A 15,938-nucleotide genomic window follows, 5' to 3' on the forward strand; every position below is an offset into this window, starting at 1 on the left:
AAAAAATGGGGTTTGTAATGGAAATGCTCCCTCATCTTAAATTATAGCTAGGCATATGTGAAGCTGAAATTCATGCTGCAGCATCCAGACGGTGCCTCAAGCTGGCCGCACATTCCCAGAAATAAAGAAAAATACCACAGCCTACCTGGAAAATGACCTTTCTCCTAACGCTGACTTGCAGCTTGGAAGCTTTTGTGCTGTAAGAGGCAGGGTAAGATACATGAAGTGACAGATTGCTGCTGACAGTGAAAGGCTCTTTCAGCTGCATTTCTCTACAGCCACAGTGATATATCCAGGGGCTTGTTAGAGGAACAACAGCACCAGCCAATAACCAGTTGGTCTAAGCCCTAGAGATAGACCGTATGTCCCACACTCTGTTTCCTAATCTGCCAATGTAGAGTAAATTCAGCTGCCGTATCACTTCTCTCCCTGCATGTTATATAGCAAAGAAACACACCCGTGTATTTATCTGTCTATGGCAATGCCCATCTCTATAAATAACAATGTTTGTATCTGTGCATGCGTGTGTGTGCATATTTATGTGTCTATGTATTTATTATGGGTGAGGCTGGTTGTAGAGCAGTCCAGAAAATGGAAATCTTTTTGTGCAAATCATGCTTTCTTGGAGGAAAGGAGAGCCAGGAGACCAGGGGTGATGAATTGGCCCTGAACCGCGATGAAAATTTTTTTTTAAAGGCAAAACAATTTCAGGGAAAGGGTCTCCAAAAAAGTCCAGTTTCAGGAGGTAGCTCAATTGAATTTCTGGTTCCTGGCTGCCTGCCTGGAGGGCCTCTTGTCACTTCTACTTTCTTCCAACAAGGCAGAAGGCGGAATTGACAGCAGCCTTCCCGCCAGGCTGTTAGAGAAGCAGGGAAGCCAGATGCTTTGCCTCCTTGCTCCCTCCCCCTTCTGCGGCCCAAGAGCCAGAGAGTTAAGTTGCTTAACTTTTCCATCTTTGCTCTCCAGTGTTCCTGATCTGACCCAGTGGGGATCCTGAGGAATGAAATAATGCCTGGTAGTCGGCAGAGTCAGCGCGTGTGCACAAAGGGGTTCCTCGCTATTGAGGGATAGGAGTGTGCATGTCACACGGTAAAGTATCATTATGCTTTTGTACAGCAAAGTAAAATTACACTTTTGTACAGAAAGTTTACGCAGAGAGGCACACTGGTGGAAGTGGGCTGATATACGAGCCTCTCCCCTGGAGCAAAACCAGGGCAAATAGTTGTATAATATGATTTCAGAGCTTCCATTCCAAACTCACTTCTAAACTCACTCTTGGCCTGTGCTATTTGTGTAACTGCCTATAGGGTACATTGTAGGTGATGATAGCTAAAATATTCTTATGACTTCTTCTGCAAGGACAGTATGCTCAGCCCCTCTGTTTTCTTCTTTGTATAGGATTATCGTCTTTAGATGGTAAGAAATGTAAGAAGGTTTCAGTTGCTGTTGAATTAACATTTCTATGTTATAGGCATCATTTAACTAGATAATTTGCCGACTTCAAAATTTTTGTGTAATCAAATTGGTTGGCTGTTTTAACATTCTTAAGTGATAGTTAAAATGATGTGGAGAATGGACCCCTTTCTTTAGATTCAGGGCAGTAGCAGGGAAACGTTCTCTAACACAGTTTCTTGAGACAGGACCTGCTCTGAGTCGGGGGTTATGCATTTCCAGCCCACATGACCCACAGAGCTCTTGCCCTCCCTTTTCAGTCTGCTGACAACTGCAAAATGGGGTGACAAATTGGCAGTGGATGGCCAGGAAATGACACCCTCTCCCTCCCCAAGCTCGTCTCATTGCGAAAAGCTCTGTACACCAGTTAAGATGGGAACCGTTCTCCCTCTCTACTAAGCTCATCTGTACTGAAACTGGCAGTCTGTGGGCGAATGTCTCTGCAACCTCTTGGCTCTGCCGGGGGTCACCCAGACATCTTGAAAAGCAGTGAAATCATAGGGTTTCATTAAAATTTATACTGTCCATTTCTCCTCCTCTGTGCTGCTTTGTCTTCTCTATACCCAGAAGTTGTATCACTATGTATCCAGTGTGTGCTTGTGCACTCCTTCCTTCTGCCACTGGTCTCTCGGTCCCTCTGCCACCTTCCCCAGGCAGGGAGAATCATGATGGAGCAGGCATTCCTCCTCGTTTGGCATGCATTGCTGCCTGTGCCAACTCAGGCAGGAATGAACATCAGCCTAGGGCAAACCAGGAACATTTGTAGCCTGCAGCAAAGCAAAAAGTGTTGCCCAGAACAGCCTTTGGAAATATTTTAATTACCCGTGGTTGAACTGGCAATCAACTAACTTGAGGTAAAGATCACAAGTGGAGGCAAAGTCTACGGGGAATTTTATGCTTGGAGTCAAATTTCAGCAACATTTTTGAAGTATTTCTAATTGGTATGGTTTAACAGCCACCACCAAACATCCCCAAATCAAAACAGTTCTGATGTACATGGAAAGCAAATCACAATCGTGCAGCTCTAGCACAGTATTGTGAGGTGGATGAACATGGGGCTTATAAAAGAACCAGCCTAACCACTGAGGTCTTTCTGAGCAGCTTTAGAGTCAGAAGACTTCTTTAATGAACTGTGAATCAAAAAATGAAATTTATTTTTTGTTTCTCCAGACTTGCCAGTGAAAGAAGACCTTGTATCTGCCTGACTGCTTTCAGATCAAGTCATCTTTGCCAGCCAAAGCAGACTCTTCTTACCTGCTTCCAAGAGGCATGAGCTTAAACAACTGGTCTCAGAGTGGGGTGTCTCTACAGTCTTAGCCATGAAGAGAGGTGATTATTCCTCCTTAAAAATTCAGTTTTCCGTAAGGAAATTATCACATACAGAGAGGCGTGCACCTTCCTCTGTTCTGTTGACGTGCACTGCTAGAAAGATTTATTTCAGTAATAAGGTCTTTGCAGTGAAACTTAACAAAAATGAGGGGGCAAGTTTATTAATTATATATTTTACAGTTAATGAAAGATAATATTTAACAGAAGTAATTGCAGGCATCTGCCTTGATGGCACAATTCATTTTCAGTAATAAATGGTTTGTATGTCCCTTTGTTGGACCGATCAGTTACAGAGACAAATCCTGCCTCGTGCTAAGCCCCTCTTATCTCTTTTCACTTGCAGGAGATGAAATGTTCTCCTGTTCAGTGTATATGGAAGAGACTGGAGCAAGCTCCTATCTTCGTAACAGTAAAACTACAGTGAAATCTGAATTCTTTGTTCATGTTTCATTGCCTGCTTTGAGGAAAATAGTGATCATGAGATCAGACATCAGCCTCAGGGTGAGTATAGATACCACCCACACCAGCTCTACCAACACACTGCAATCTGTATCTGGTTCTCTCCATTCTCGTCTATCCCTCACAGCCTTGCTGCAGGCTCTGGTAGGTATAAAAGCCTTTTCCATAGGACTCAGGTATTTCACCCCTCAAGCTGCTTCTAAGCAGCCTCTTCCATTTCCGCTGAAATACCATGTAGGCGTACTTGTCACTCATCTCAACTTGCATTCAAGCCATTTTCAAAACCTGGTTATGGATATACATTAGCTGTCCGTGTAGTAACTTGACAGGTTGTCAGAGCATATGCCCCTTTGGTATCTGATACAAAGGGTGGCTTGTATGCCCTGATATTTGTAGCGTGGGAAAGTTTATTTTGCAGTATCACTGGTAATTTTTCTATGCTCCTAACATCTTTCAAGCAGTTGGTAGATTCTACCTCATGTAGGTGTCCCTCCGTCATTACCTTCCTGCTACCTGAGGTACCCTACAGAGCCTGTGACACACAGCTGAGTGATTTTTATTCCCTCCACTTGAGGGAAGTATCTTACAACGTTTTAAACGGGTCCACTGTGATTGACTCATGCCACCTATTTCTGAAATGCAGCCAACAAGGTAAGAGAAGATTTAGAAAAGTTAACAGCATCCAGATCAATTTAGGACAGGGAGTAAAACCTAAAGTTGGATAAAATATTGTAAACAGACAAGCCCAGCGTGACCTCTAAACACAGAGCCATCCTGTGACAGTGTGACAGACATTCCTTCCTTCTTTCATTTTTTTTTCTTTAAAAACTGTTGGTGCAGTTGGTGGGTTCTCCCCATGGGGTTCACTGCAAATGAGCTGTGACAGGTGAAGTCATTAGCTCTAATAGCTACGCACACCTTAAGACAACAGTCCTTCATATCTAAGAGGTTGATGGGAACTTTTCAAGGAGGTGTTTATCTAACGGCATGCCACAGGGATCAGGGTTAGGTCCAGTCTTCTTTAGTGTCTTCATTAATGAGCTGAAAGAGGGGGTAAACAGCATGTTAATGACATCTAGGATGAAACGAAGAGAGAGCGATGCAAAGGGCCAGGGGAGGTCATTGGTGCCAGCCCACCAGAAATGAGTAGGGCAGGGTTGTATCTGCCATGGGCTTTCAGTCTGCCTTCACGTTGGCCTCATTTTGTAAGTAAAATGCAGAGACTTGGGGCTGAGTCTGGGCAACCAGAGCAGTGGGTTGGGTGTTTGTAAGGGCATCTGTTAAGCTATAGTGTTGGCTACTCTGCTTTAAAACGTAGGTTTTCTGCAGACCTGTCTTGTAAATATTTAAATGCTTGAGTAGCGGAACCAGCAAGTCTGGGTAGAGATTTGCAAGCACGGAGGGAAGCAGAGTGTGTGTGAGTTGCATGTCTCTTTCTCACGTGTCTGTACTCATATGTGCACGTCTTCCAATACCTTCCAGAGAGATTTTCATCCAAAGAGGTCTGACAGCCTTTCAGGCATCAATCACACAAACGCTGCAATAACCCTGCAAGGTCAGGAAGTGTTATCAGATGGGGGAGAAGTCTGCGTCTCTGCACTTCTCCTCAGAGGAACAATTTGCGCTTGAACAAGGAGACGTGAACAGAGGGCTAGTGACTCCTGCAAGTGTGCGTGTTTGCTGCAGTTAGAGCTTTCCTGATTCCTAGAGCCAGGGATGGGAGCCAGGTCTCCTGAACCCCTGTTCTCCGCCTTGACCACTAGAAACGCTTCCTCCCCACAGAAACCTCACCATGAAACCACCCACAGGAGAACGGCTTTGTTGTTTGGCAGGGAGAGCACGGGCTCTGCTCTACCCAATCCGCAGGCACATTTTTGGGGTTGCATGTTTACTAAAATCTTGGCTTTGCTGGTCTGGAGAGAATAAAAGTTGATTGTTCACCAGCCAGGGATCGGCGTCTCCCTGCCTGTACGTGTAAATATCTCTGTACAGCCATACCAGGCCATAGGGAATGTTTGTGGTAGAGCAGCCTGCTTGTATTAGAAGCCTTGTCTCTCTTCTGTGGTAAACACGTCTCGTTACCTGTTCTCACTGAAGCTTTTCTGGCTTTTCCTATCCTTTACTTGGCCACTTTGGCTTCAGGGCCTCATGATAGCTGGATTTATTTATTTAATAATAAAACTTAAAGAACTGGTTGTTTTCCAGATTGCTCCGTCCCAGGCAGTAGCTGTCTCTGAGGAGCCAGGTCATGATGGGGTTAGTGTGGAAGGAAGCAGGGCTGCTTGGTGAGCCTCAGCTCTGCCAACCCCACTGTTCTTTCTGCCTCTCAGCCTTCCCCCAGTAACCCCCCTCCTCCTGAACTGGCAGGAAAGTTTACGGTGCTGTGCAGGCTGTTCAGACCTTGCCAGTTCCATCTCTCTCAGGATGAGGCAGGGATCAGGTAAAAGGGAGTTCACAGCCCAAGTCTACAAACAGGACAATATAACAGTAGAGAGAAGATGACAGAAGACAAGGAGTGGGCCTTCCAACAGTTATTTCTCCTGTGCAGGTCCCTACGAGGTGTCACAGCATGTGCTTGCTGCCTCTGACCTGCTCCATGGGCCCACGTCTGAGTGTGGCCACTCAGGCCATGGAAGATCTCCCAGAACCCAGATTTGGCTGTGCAGATCTGGGCTTGTGGGGCAGAACAGAGCCTCCCCGCACAACACTGCTGGTGTGTGTGGTCCCAGTGGGAGTCTAGCACAAGAGTTTCATGTCATATTTGTGAGACTGGATTGCTTGTCCTGTTCTCCAAGCCAGCGTAGCACACAATACTGAGATTGTGCAAGGAGAACTGTAATGGGAGAGAACTGAGCGTCATTGGGAGAAGAGACAGGCAGTGAGCAGGCAGCAAGCAGGCAGCAGAGGGAAGTGGGAATGGTTATGGAAGTGAACTCTTGATTGGAGGTATCAGCAAGGAAGATAGGAAGGAGGAAAAGACCTTACTCTGGCCAAAGTAAAGGGAAAGACTGAGTGAAGCTGGAGAGCTCCAGTGGCCTTGTCCCATCTTCTGGGAGTACAGTGACATCCTCCCCATAGAGGTTAGCAGTGTTTTCTGTTTATTTGCATGGCTGGGAAGCTACTGCACTCTTGGATGATGGATTAGTAAGTGTTTTAAACAAAAGTCAGAGGTCTGTGCTCTGGATCCCACCTTAAGGCATCTGCTGCTTCTAATCGGAAGGCAATCAATTCCTGGCTGGTGTGGGAAAGGGTTCCCCACCCCCAGCTTCACACATGGTACCAACAGGTCTAATGGACCATTTTGCTGCTTTAGGAGACTTGATTTTATTCAGCTTCCTAAAAGATATCTGCATGACAGCACTGCTTTGAGCAGAAGTCAGTTGAACTGGTTTGTCCCTAATGCTTTCCATCTCGGATTTACAGCTGGATAATGAAACCTGCTTCCTGTTGCTCTCTGACCTAGGTTTTGCAGAATGTTCAGGTGCATCTTAAAGACTACATGTTTCAAGAGGCAGGAGTCTGTCACACCTGCGGCTCTGTACCTCGGGTGGTTCCTTCCCCTGAAGGTTTGGCCCTTCCTTCAGGAGGAAGTCTGTATCTTCATGGTGTTTTTGCCCATAGAACTGTTAACACTGGGAAGTGAGATTGTTTTACATGCCAGCAGCAGAATGAAGAAAGCAGAGGCAATCAGGACCCAAAATAATTATGTTTCTAATCTATAGTCATCATACAGGGTCTAACTGCACATAAGCAGTTCTAGTGGGCTGCTTTCAGGAACACAGAATGCAGGCAGTATCATCAGAAGATTCACTGATTATTTAAAAGGATACTAGCCAGCCACTGAAAAGTACAGAGGGGGATTCTCTGGACTGCAAGCATACCTATTTATTACATATGTGGAAAACAAGGGCATATCCAGTGCTGAACCCATCTCTGTGTGTGCAAGCATTAATGAGTGTAGTTTCCAGAGTCAGGCTGTGGAAATAACAACTCAGCCCCTTTCTGACTGATTCCTGGTATTTGGAAGGTATAATCTGGAAGAGCCTGTTCAAACCCCTCCCTGTGGAAGGGATTATTCCAAGGGAACTCTCTGATGTTTCCCTTTGTGGCTCTGTCTGCTCCTCCCTAGTTTCATGCCAGTCCTGAAATACATAACCCTGAACAAAGACTTTAGGACGGAGTTCCCCGCTGGCAGAACTATCCTCCACCACGCTGGTGCACAGTCGGAGGGTGCTGAGCAGAAATGTCAGAGCAAATTCAACTGATCTCAGTTCAGAAAAGGCTCCTGAAAACATTTGCAATCAACAAAAAATAACATTCTTCAACCCATATCCTTGCAGCTTAGTCCTCTCTCTCCTCGTGCTGCACTGTTAGGCAAAGCCAAGCTTTGGAGCAAGGGAGAAAGGGCCAAAGAAAGTCTTAGCCAGAACGAGTACAGTCAATTGCTGCATTTAGCCATTTGGTGGAAGGTCTTAGTAACAATCTGCTTGGAAGTAAAAGTGTTAAAGCCCAGAGTTAAAGAGTTAAAGCCAGATTTGTGTGTGTAGTAGAATTAGTTGGAATCCTGTCAAAAGCCCGTGACACTTCATCTCTTCAGCAAAACATCTGAGATGCTGCACATTAACTTACTCTGATGTTCCAGGTTATAAAGTGCCTTTCTAAACCCCTTGTTTTCCATTATGATCTCCAGATGAGGATGTAAAATCCCTCCTTCCAGGACACCAATCCTGAGGTGTCTCTGTGTGTAAAGGAGGGATATATCTCATCCTCTCAGTATCTCTCAATGAGAACTGGTGTTTCTCTTGCGGACACCACGCCACTGCCAAGAACTCTGCTTTAGCAAGGCTCTTATGAATGACTTTCAAACCCAGAAGGGGTTTTATTTAAAGCCAAACATTGATGTAAGTGCATTTTTACTAAAATTGAAATGCAAACCAATCAGCATTTCACTCCAGCACTTCAATTGTCCTGCAGATTGTTTTTCTAGGCACACCCTCTCCTTCTGGCTTATCTGCAAGACTGTGGGAATGCTGTCAAGACAGGAGCCATTCTCCTGTATCTAAAGGGCAACCAGCTTAGTGACTGAGCCAGATATACTTCTGTTGTGTGGGTATCTCATGCCAATGAGCTGAGGAGGAGAGCTGAGCTCTGTGGTGCGCTCCGTGCCTGGTCAGAAGAGCCCTGCTGTTAACTGTGCAAGTGAGATTCTGCCTGCTGTTTCAGGAACGTATAATCCTACAATCAGAGGATAACATTGGGTGAAAGGAGCCCCAGAGATTCTTCAGTCCGGGTCCCTACTCAAAGCACAGCCAGCTTCAAAGTGAGGTCCAGTTGGTCTGGACCTCATCCAGTCAACTTTTGTATATCTTCAAGGACAGGGATTTGTCTGCCTCTCTGGGCCCCTGTCCAGGATAACTGGGGTTGTCCTGGCACTGAGTGCTTAGTAACTAAGTGTGAAATCTTGTCCAAAATATTTGCCCTTTTCTGTACTAGGATAGGTTCTGCTCGCAAAGCAGGTTTATCACTAACCTAACACCTGCCAGACTTCCCTTGCACTCTTAAAGCTCCTCCAACTTCTTCCTTGGACTTTTCCAAGTGCACAAAGGACAATGCTCGCTCCCATCCCAGAGTGTACCCAGGGTGGCTGTTCTGTTACTCACACAGAGGGTTTGGGGCCAGCCTAGACTGTTGGATCCCCCAGTCCAGGTGGTGAAAGGAAGACAAAACTATGGGAATCAACCAGGGAATTCTGTTGTAGCTGTAGAGCCTGGAGCAGGACAGTGAAGGGAAGGAGACTTAGAAAGTAGTGACCCTGGGCGGGCAGTGGAGTTGTGTTGGTGGTGTGCTTGCCTGTGTTTTGCATTGGTGAATAGAAGTAGAATAATCTTCTGAAACATTTTTGGGGTGGGATCTCCTTGGCTGAGGATGGAGGCTGGCTCCTGTGGGTCACACCTGCAGGGCTGAAGGCCACTGCTTGCTGGAATGGGGAAGTTCTGGAGCAGTGGGGCAAAACCTCTGGACCTTTATTGCTTCAGCTCAACCAGTTTAGGAAGCAAATGGGACCTGTATAGTGAGAGGCCTGAATGTCCCTCCCATGGTCCTTGGGAGGGGGAAATGGAACAGAAGAGGAAGATGCTGAACCAGTGATGCAGCTGGTGGAGCTCCTGTGGTAGACCCTCAGCATGAGAGGTGCAAAACGAAGCTTTGCAGTCTGGAACTGTACAAGGTAAAAGGAGGAGGTTTGTCCCAGAGAGCTTCCTACCAAAGTGTGAGGCTGGTGGAGGTGAACAGAGGAGCAGTGAAGTGCTACTATGATCTTGGTGCTGCACTGTCAAACTTGCTGTAGGAGTCAAAGCAAAAGAAGAGTTTGAAGAAGACAAGTAAGGAGCTCTGTGGGTGTTTTTCCCTTCCAGAAGCATGAATAAAGAAAAGCACGACAGTGCTTCCTTGAAAATCTGGTGGGTGGACTGGTGCTATGAGCTGATAGAAGATGGGGGCTGATTCCTTCATAATGAATGAAAGATGACAGATGGAGAAAGGCAAGGAAAGGCCTTCAGCGCTAGTATAATTAACTTACTTCTGAGAACATTGGGATGGGCTTTTTTCCTAATATGAAAGAGAAAAGAGAGGATATTTGACTGAGAGTAATGGGATAATGGGAATTGTGGAGGTGAATTTGGTTGGTCCTCTGTTCCTGAGACACCTGAAGCAAAGACCCTGTACCACCTTCAAGAGCAGAGAGAGAGGATGGCCTCGTTCTTAGAGGGTTGGTCTTAGAAACGGTAGGCTGCATGGGGCTGCTCTACCTCCTCCTAGCCTCATCAGTGGCCCTGAGCCCTTGTTTCGGAAGAGGAGGTGAAGAGCCAATTCCCCTTAAGCCCAATAATGACTTCACACCCCTACTTTTTCCCCGCAAGCTGTTTCTCTTGGACACTAACGAGTCTGAGCCTACTTCACTGTGCTTCAGTAATTGTGCTTTTAATTATGCTCTGTGTCTTTGACCATCTGTTGTGCACTTTTCAGAATCTGTTTCAGCTCTGATATCCCCTTTGAGATGAAGGGACCGCAAGTGCACACAGTATCCAAGGTGTGGATGAGTCATAGATTTTTCTGTTCTGTTCTTTTTTTTCTTTCCAAATGATTCATACCACTTGATCTGTTTCTTGATGGTTACTGAGCATTAAGCTGACATTTTCATGGAACTGACAGCTTTATTGGGAAAATGAGGGCCTACTGAGAGGAGTGAAAATGGTGTCTCTTGGAGAGGGAAATCCTGATCCTTTCAAGACAGGATTGTTTGGACAGGGAATATCACAGGAGTCTGAAGGGAGAGGTTACAGCAGCTCCCAGCATGGAGGCCACCTGGGAAAGAGGCCAGTGTGAAGTTGATAGTGTCAGGAAGATGCTGTAGCTTGCTGATAGACATATAAGAGCAAGCATGGTAGACCTCCCCTTTGAGCAAGACTACAGGGGAGAGGAAAATCAAGCCAGGAGAGGGAGCTGGATAGGCTCCAGCTTGAATAGAGGAGATGAAGAGAAGCAAAATGAAAGGTTAATGAGCCAGGGAGCTTGTTAGGAAGACAGGTCAACTGCAAGTTTGGGCAGGGAATGTACAGCAACATCTGTGAGGGGGTTACATTCAGGGGTTGCAATAAAGTAGGCTGTGCAGAAGGAGCAGCAGCATCCCTGGCTGCCAAGTTAAGGTTGTGGATCAGATGGTCCTGCTAACCCAGGCCTGGGAGTCCAAGAGGGAAGATTTCGTCCGTAGAGCTTCTTGGAGGGTGAGAGCTGCAGAGAAAGCATAGCATTTGCTGGATGAAAGGAACAGGCTTATGTCCACGTTTTTGGTGTGTATGATAAACACAGCTGAAACAGAGGGCTGAAGTCTGCAGGAACAGTGGCTAGAGTTGGAGGAAGACCAGTAGGTGACAACCTGCAAGTGGCCTGTTCTACTTTTTAGGATAAGAGAATAAAACTGTGGTCTGGGGCAACAGTTTATGTGATTCTGGCACCTTTTGGCTGTGTACAGGGCATCTTTTCCCTTTGCAGGGAGAAGTTAAGTCCGGGTGGCTTCCTGTTTATCATGTCAGCCTTTGCTCTGGCTCCTTTCTCCTGCTGTGCAGGGGTGTTCTGGCCTGTCCCCACAGCTGCCTGTGCTGTCTCAGGCTCTGATACCCAGGAGTACCTTGTTCTCAGCAGGGTGACCTCTTGGTCTGTACTCTTGACCATCCAGAGCTCTGTTATTGATTGGGCCTACAAATCCAGCCCTGACATCCAACAGTGTGCCTTCAGCCCCATGCTGGTTTTGTCTCACTGCCGTGCAGGTTCTGTGCACCTACGCTACGCTGCAGTTGTGGCTCTGATTTGGATTTGTGTATGGTGACAGTGTGGCTTGTGGGCAGAGTGGGTATTCATACATGGTGCCAGACCTTCAGTACCCTTAGAAAAGTCTTATTCCATCCCAGGCCATGGAGATCATCCTTTGACCTCTGGCAGCTGGTCCTCGTCTTGTCTTCTGAGTATCTTTTAAAGATATCTTGGACTGCCTTGATGTGATTTCCTAATGCCCTTCTTGACCTTCCTCTTTCCCCTGGGCCTGACAACTCGGTGCTTAGATTTCACCCATCATCGCTGCTCCCTAAAGGATCAGTGAAAAGGACCACCTGATTTTTTGCTTGCTGTCTCTGTTGCAGCTCTCGGACACCTTTCATGTCCAGCTTCCTATTGTAGGAAAGAATGGTGGTATTTGGCCTCATGGTTATCAGCCCAGTAAAACTGTCTATTAGCCAGAAAGCAGGAATCACACATAACTAAAGTAACCAAATCTAATTCCTATTGACAGGAGAAAATTTCCATTGTCCTCTGCTAGTCCTGTCTGAAAGGGAGAGCAGCTCCTGGGATGGAAGAATAAAATGATGTACAGGTGCAAAGTTACCTGACTGAGATCACATGGGGTCCATGGTAAATCTAAGATCACCAGGAAGATTAACTGGCTTAACTGCATTGGTTAGTTAGTCAAACTAAGACATCGGAGGTTATTATTTGGGAGCCCTGGCTTCTTCTTGGAGTGATTTCAGACTAGATCCTCCTCCATATTCAGTGCCCTAGCTGAGCCTCTGGCCAGATGCCTGTGCCCTGCTCAATCCCAACTCCTTCCTGACCCCTCCAAACAAGACGTCTTGATGCTTGTCTCACAGCATGTTCTGTTTTAATGGGGCTGTCTTGTTTTCTAGGCAGAGATATGAGTTCCCAGGTCTGAGTCTCCAGGAGTGCTGTCAACTGTACACTGATGTGCAAGGCCTTTCTCTGTCATTCTGCTACTCTTGCTGTTTTCTTATGCGTGGAGTATGGTGAACATAAATAGCTCACCAAATTACTTAAGGGGCTCTCTCTTATTCCTGTATTCTGCAGGCAGGTTCCTTTCCAATATGATCCTGTACCTGCAGGGTTAGGTGCCAAGCATCAGTCATGTGAGAGGACTGTAAATGAGGTTCCTTCAAAAACTAGTTCTATTTTGCTTAAGGCCATAATGGGGAAACTGCTGTGTTTCCATTAAATCCCCTTTGTATCAATCTGTAGAGCTCGGCTGTGGGCGAGAGGTGCTGGGATCCCAATAGGCCACTAATTAATTACCAACCCCACATTCTTTATTGGCAATGCAGGGGCCTTCCGGCACCACCTCTTGATAGTTAATTAGGGTGAAAGCCAAGGAGAGGCTCCGTTTCAGTGGTGATCAGTTAACATTCCCTCTGGCTTTATTCCTTGCAGACACGTCTTGGCATTGTAAGGGGAAGCCAAGATTGAACATATGGCTTATTGTGGAGCTCTGACCTTCCCAGAGTGCAGCAAAGCCAAGCGGCTGGAATTTCCTTCAAGTGCCACTCAAAAGCCTACCTGATGCCATGGAAAGCCTCTGTGTCATTTCTGGGAAAATAAACCCACAGGCAAAGTACCAGCCATTGCTGTTCTCTAAGAAACTTTTGATGGTGCAGTAGATGACCACCTATGAAATCTTCTTTGCAGGGCTCAGTGCTCAAAGGTGGTAAACAGCAGCATGGATGCTCTCTGATGGGTGCCTGCTGGCCATGGGTGCCCCTTGCATGGCTCTGTGAATCCAGGGGACTGCAAGATAATGGATTGGGATTGGGATACCTGAGAGTGTGCTTCTACAAGCCACACGTGCAGCCTGCTTGGGATCTTACCTGTCATCAAACAAAAAAGCACATTTGGGATGAGGTGCAGTAGTTCAGAAACTGTCCAGCCATTCTGGGCATGAAATCTGTGGCTGGCTGGCCTGAGAGACACCTTGGATAAGCAAAATGTGACTGCTCACAGTGGCTTGCCAAGATCTGAGTGGGAAAAACCTTCCTTTGAAGAGGATTTCCCGTATTCTCCCAAGGAGTCCCCAGCTGCTGAGCTTTCTTTTCTTGCCATGGCCTTGTGTCTGGGATGTGCTTTTCTCAAGACCTTGAAACCCATTCACCTCCCCAACAACTCACGGAGTTTGGTGCAGCCTGTCTACAGTAATGCAGCTGTTTGTTTGCTCCTTCTCTGGAATCTGCTTTGCACAGAAAAGATTTCTACTTTATTTCCTTTTGCTCTGCAGTGACCTAATTAGTTAACTTTCTATTGTAGCCTCTTCCTACAGCACTTGCCAAAGAGCTCATCAAAGCCTCCCTGCCCCAGCGCTGGGGGAGGCGGATTATTAGTCTCTCTGTGTTCAAGGTTAGAGGAGATGTTTCTTCCTCTCGTGGACTAGCAACTCTTCCAGACAAATCTTTAGCCTCTCCATTCAAGATCAAAACCACAGGCAGCCGGGAGGGCATTAGAGTAATGCTCATTCAAAGGTGGTGCTTTGTTTCCTTTAAATGACTGTCAGCCCTGCCTCTGATGTGCTGAAGACAACTGACTTCACCCCGCTGCCTCACACCTTGGGCCAGAGCGGAGGAGAGCAGCCTGTCTGGGAAGTGGCTGTGGTCACTAGTGACATGTGGCCTTGTCCTGGGAACCCTGGGGCACCCACGTTCCTCCTGTCCTCCCCAGCAGGAGTCTGGTGGGACCTTTCTGCATCATCTCTGCCTGTGCCTGCCCCGAGAAGGGGCAGCTTGCAGTTCTTCCAGAGGGTGTGCTTGTGCCTAGTGTCATGCAAGTGTCAGCCTGGCTTTAGGGAGGATAAATGTCAAAAGGAAAAGGTTTTGGTAGCTGAGGTTGGTTTGTTACTTTGGAAGCTCCCTGGGATGTGACCACACCTCATGGAAAGTGTTGGCGTAGTGAGCTGAGATGTGTGGGAATGCCAGAGGCTGAACATGTACTTGTGGGGCTCAATAACTCTACTGATCTTGTTTCTTTTGCTTTTACTCTTGGCCTCTGCTGCTCTGAAGGTGTCTAACAGGTGATAACAGTGAGTGTTTCACAGAGTGGACTTTACAAAAGATTCCTCCAGGCTGCACTGGAATATCACATACTTAATTCTTGGCATAACTGGATCCATTCGGTCTTGGGATGATTGGAGGAGTGTCTCGTCTCCCTCTTATCTTGACAAAATAAGGCTCATAAATAGCCATATTCCCCTTGTGGCAGGGAGACTGATGCACATACTGGGTACCAAAGGCTAATGTAGACAAAATATATCACCGCTGGCTGTGATTTCCCAAATATGTGATGTCCTAGAGATGTGGTAGTGAGCTGAGCAGGAGGGATATCTGAGAGAGTAGGAGAGCCTGGTTAAATACCCATGTCCTGCACTCAGATTTCACGTGTGTGTGCCTGCACTGCGTGTGGAGAACAGCTGCTCAGGCCTGACTTTGCCAGCGTCCCGAGCTGCACGGAGCTCTGCAGCAACGGGAATACAGCACCTAGGAACGAGTGTCAGACTGGCCCCAGGCACAGCCTCCCTTCTCTGGAGGGGTTGTATGAGGGCAATGTGGTGCAGAGCTGCATATGAGACCAGGACCAACAGTGGGTCTAAACCCCCTTGGCCACCCAGTGACTCCACTCCAGGAGATCACTTTGAGTAAGGAAAGCAAGGGCAGGATTTGCAATGATGACTAAAGAGAGGGAACTAGAAATCAAGCAGGAGATGTTGGAAGGGTGTTGGAAGTTGCTGTCAAAGTCAAGGGAGCTGGATCTGACTGGTGCTGGAAAAAGGATCAGAGGAGATGACTAGGGCAGAAGACGGGTTAGGTGGTTAGAATCATCCCAGCCCTTCCTTAATTGAGCAGCTCTGCCCACTGCCACTTAGTCCCCCAGCAACATCATCCCAGGACCTACAGGGCTATCCCCCTGCCAAGGGGCTCATGTACTGTTGCAGTCCTTTGGCTGGAGAGCAGCACACTGCTCCCTCCATCACACCCTGCCCTCGTGGGGCTGTGTGTATCCGTCATTCTATGGCTGCTGGTACCCAGCACGTGCCTCTGCTCCTGAGCAGCAGCTGGTAAATCCATTTGCTCAGCAGGTGTGTTCTTGCATTCTCTAGAAGAATAGGCTTTTTGGAAGAGAGGGGGAAGAGAACAGAGGAAAAACTGGAGGGGAGGGCAGGAGGAAATAAGGGGAAGCAGAAGAGAAAGGGAAAAGGCAGCGAATGACTGGAAAAATTAGAGATGGAGTGTGGAAAGGACTGTGTCCCCAGTTGCTTTGAGCACTTAGCAGATCCTGTGGTGTGTCTGCTTTATTACTGACAGAGTTCTCCCTTCTGTCAG

This window comes from Haliaeetus leucocephalus, unplaced genomic scaffold (genome assembly GCF_000737465.1).
Source record: "Haliaeetus leucocephalus isolate CR32 unplaced genomic scaffold, Haliaeetus_leucocephalus-4.0 Scaffold339, whole genome shotgun sequence".
In the NCBI taxonomy this organism is placed as follows: Eukaryota; Metazoa; Chordata; class Aves; order Accipitriformes; family Accipitridae; genus Haliaeetus; species Haliaeetus leucocephalus.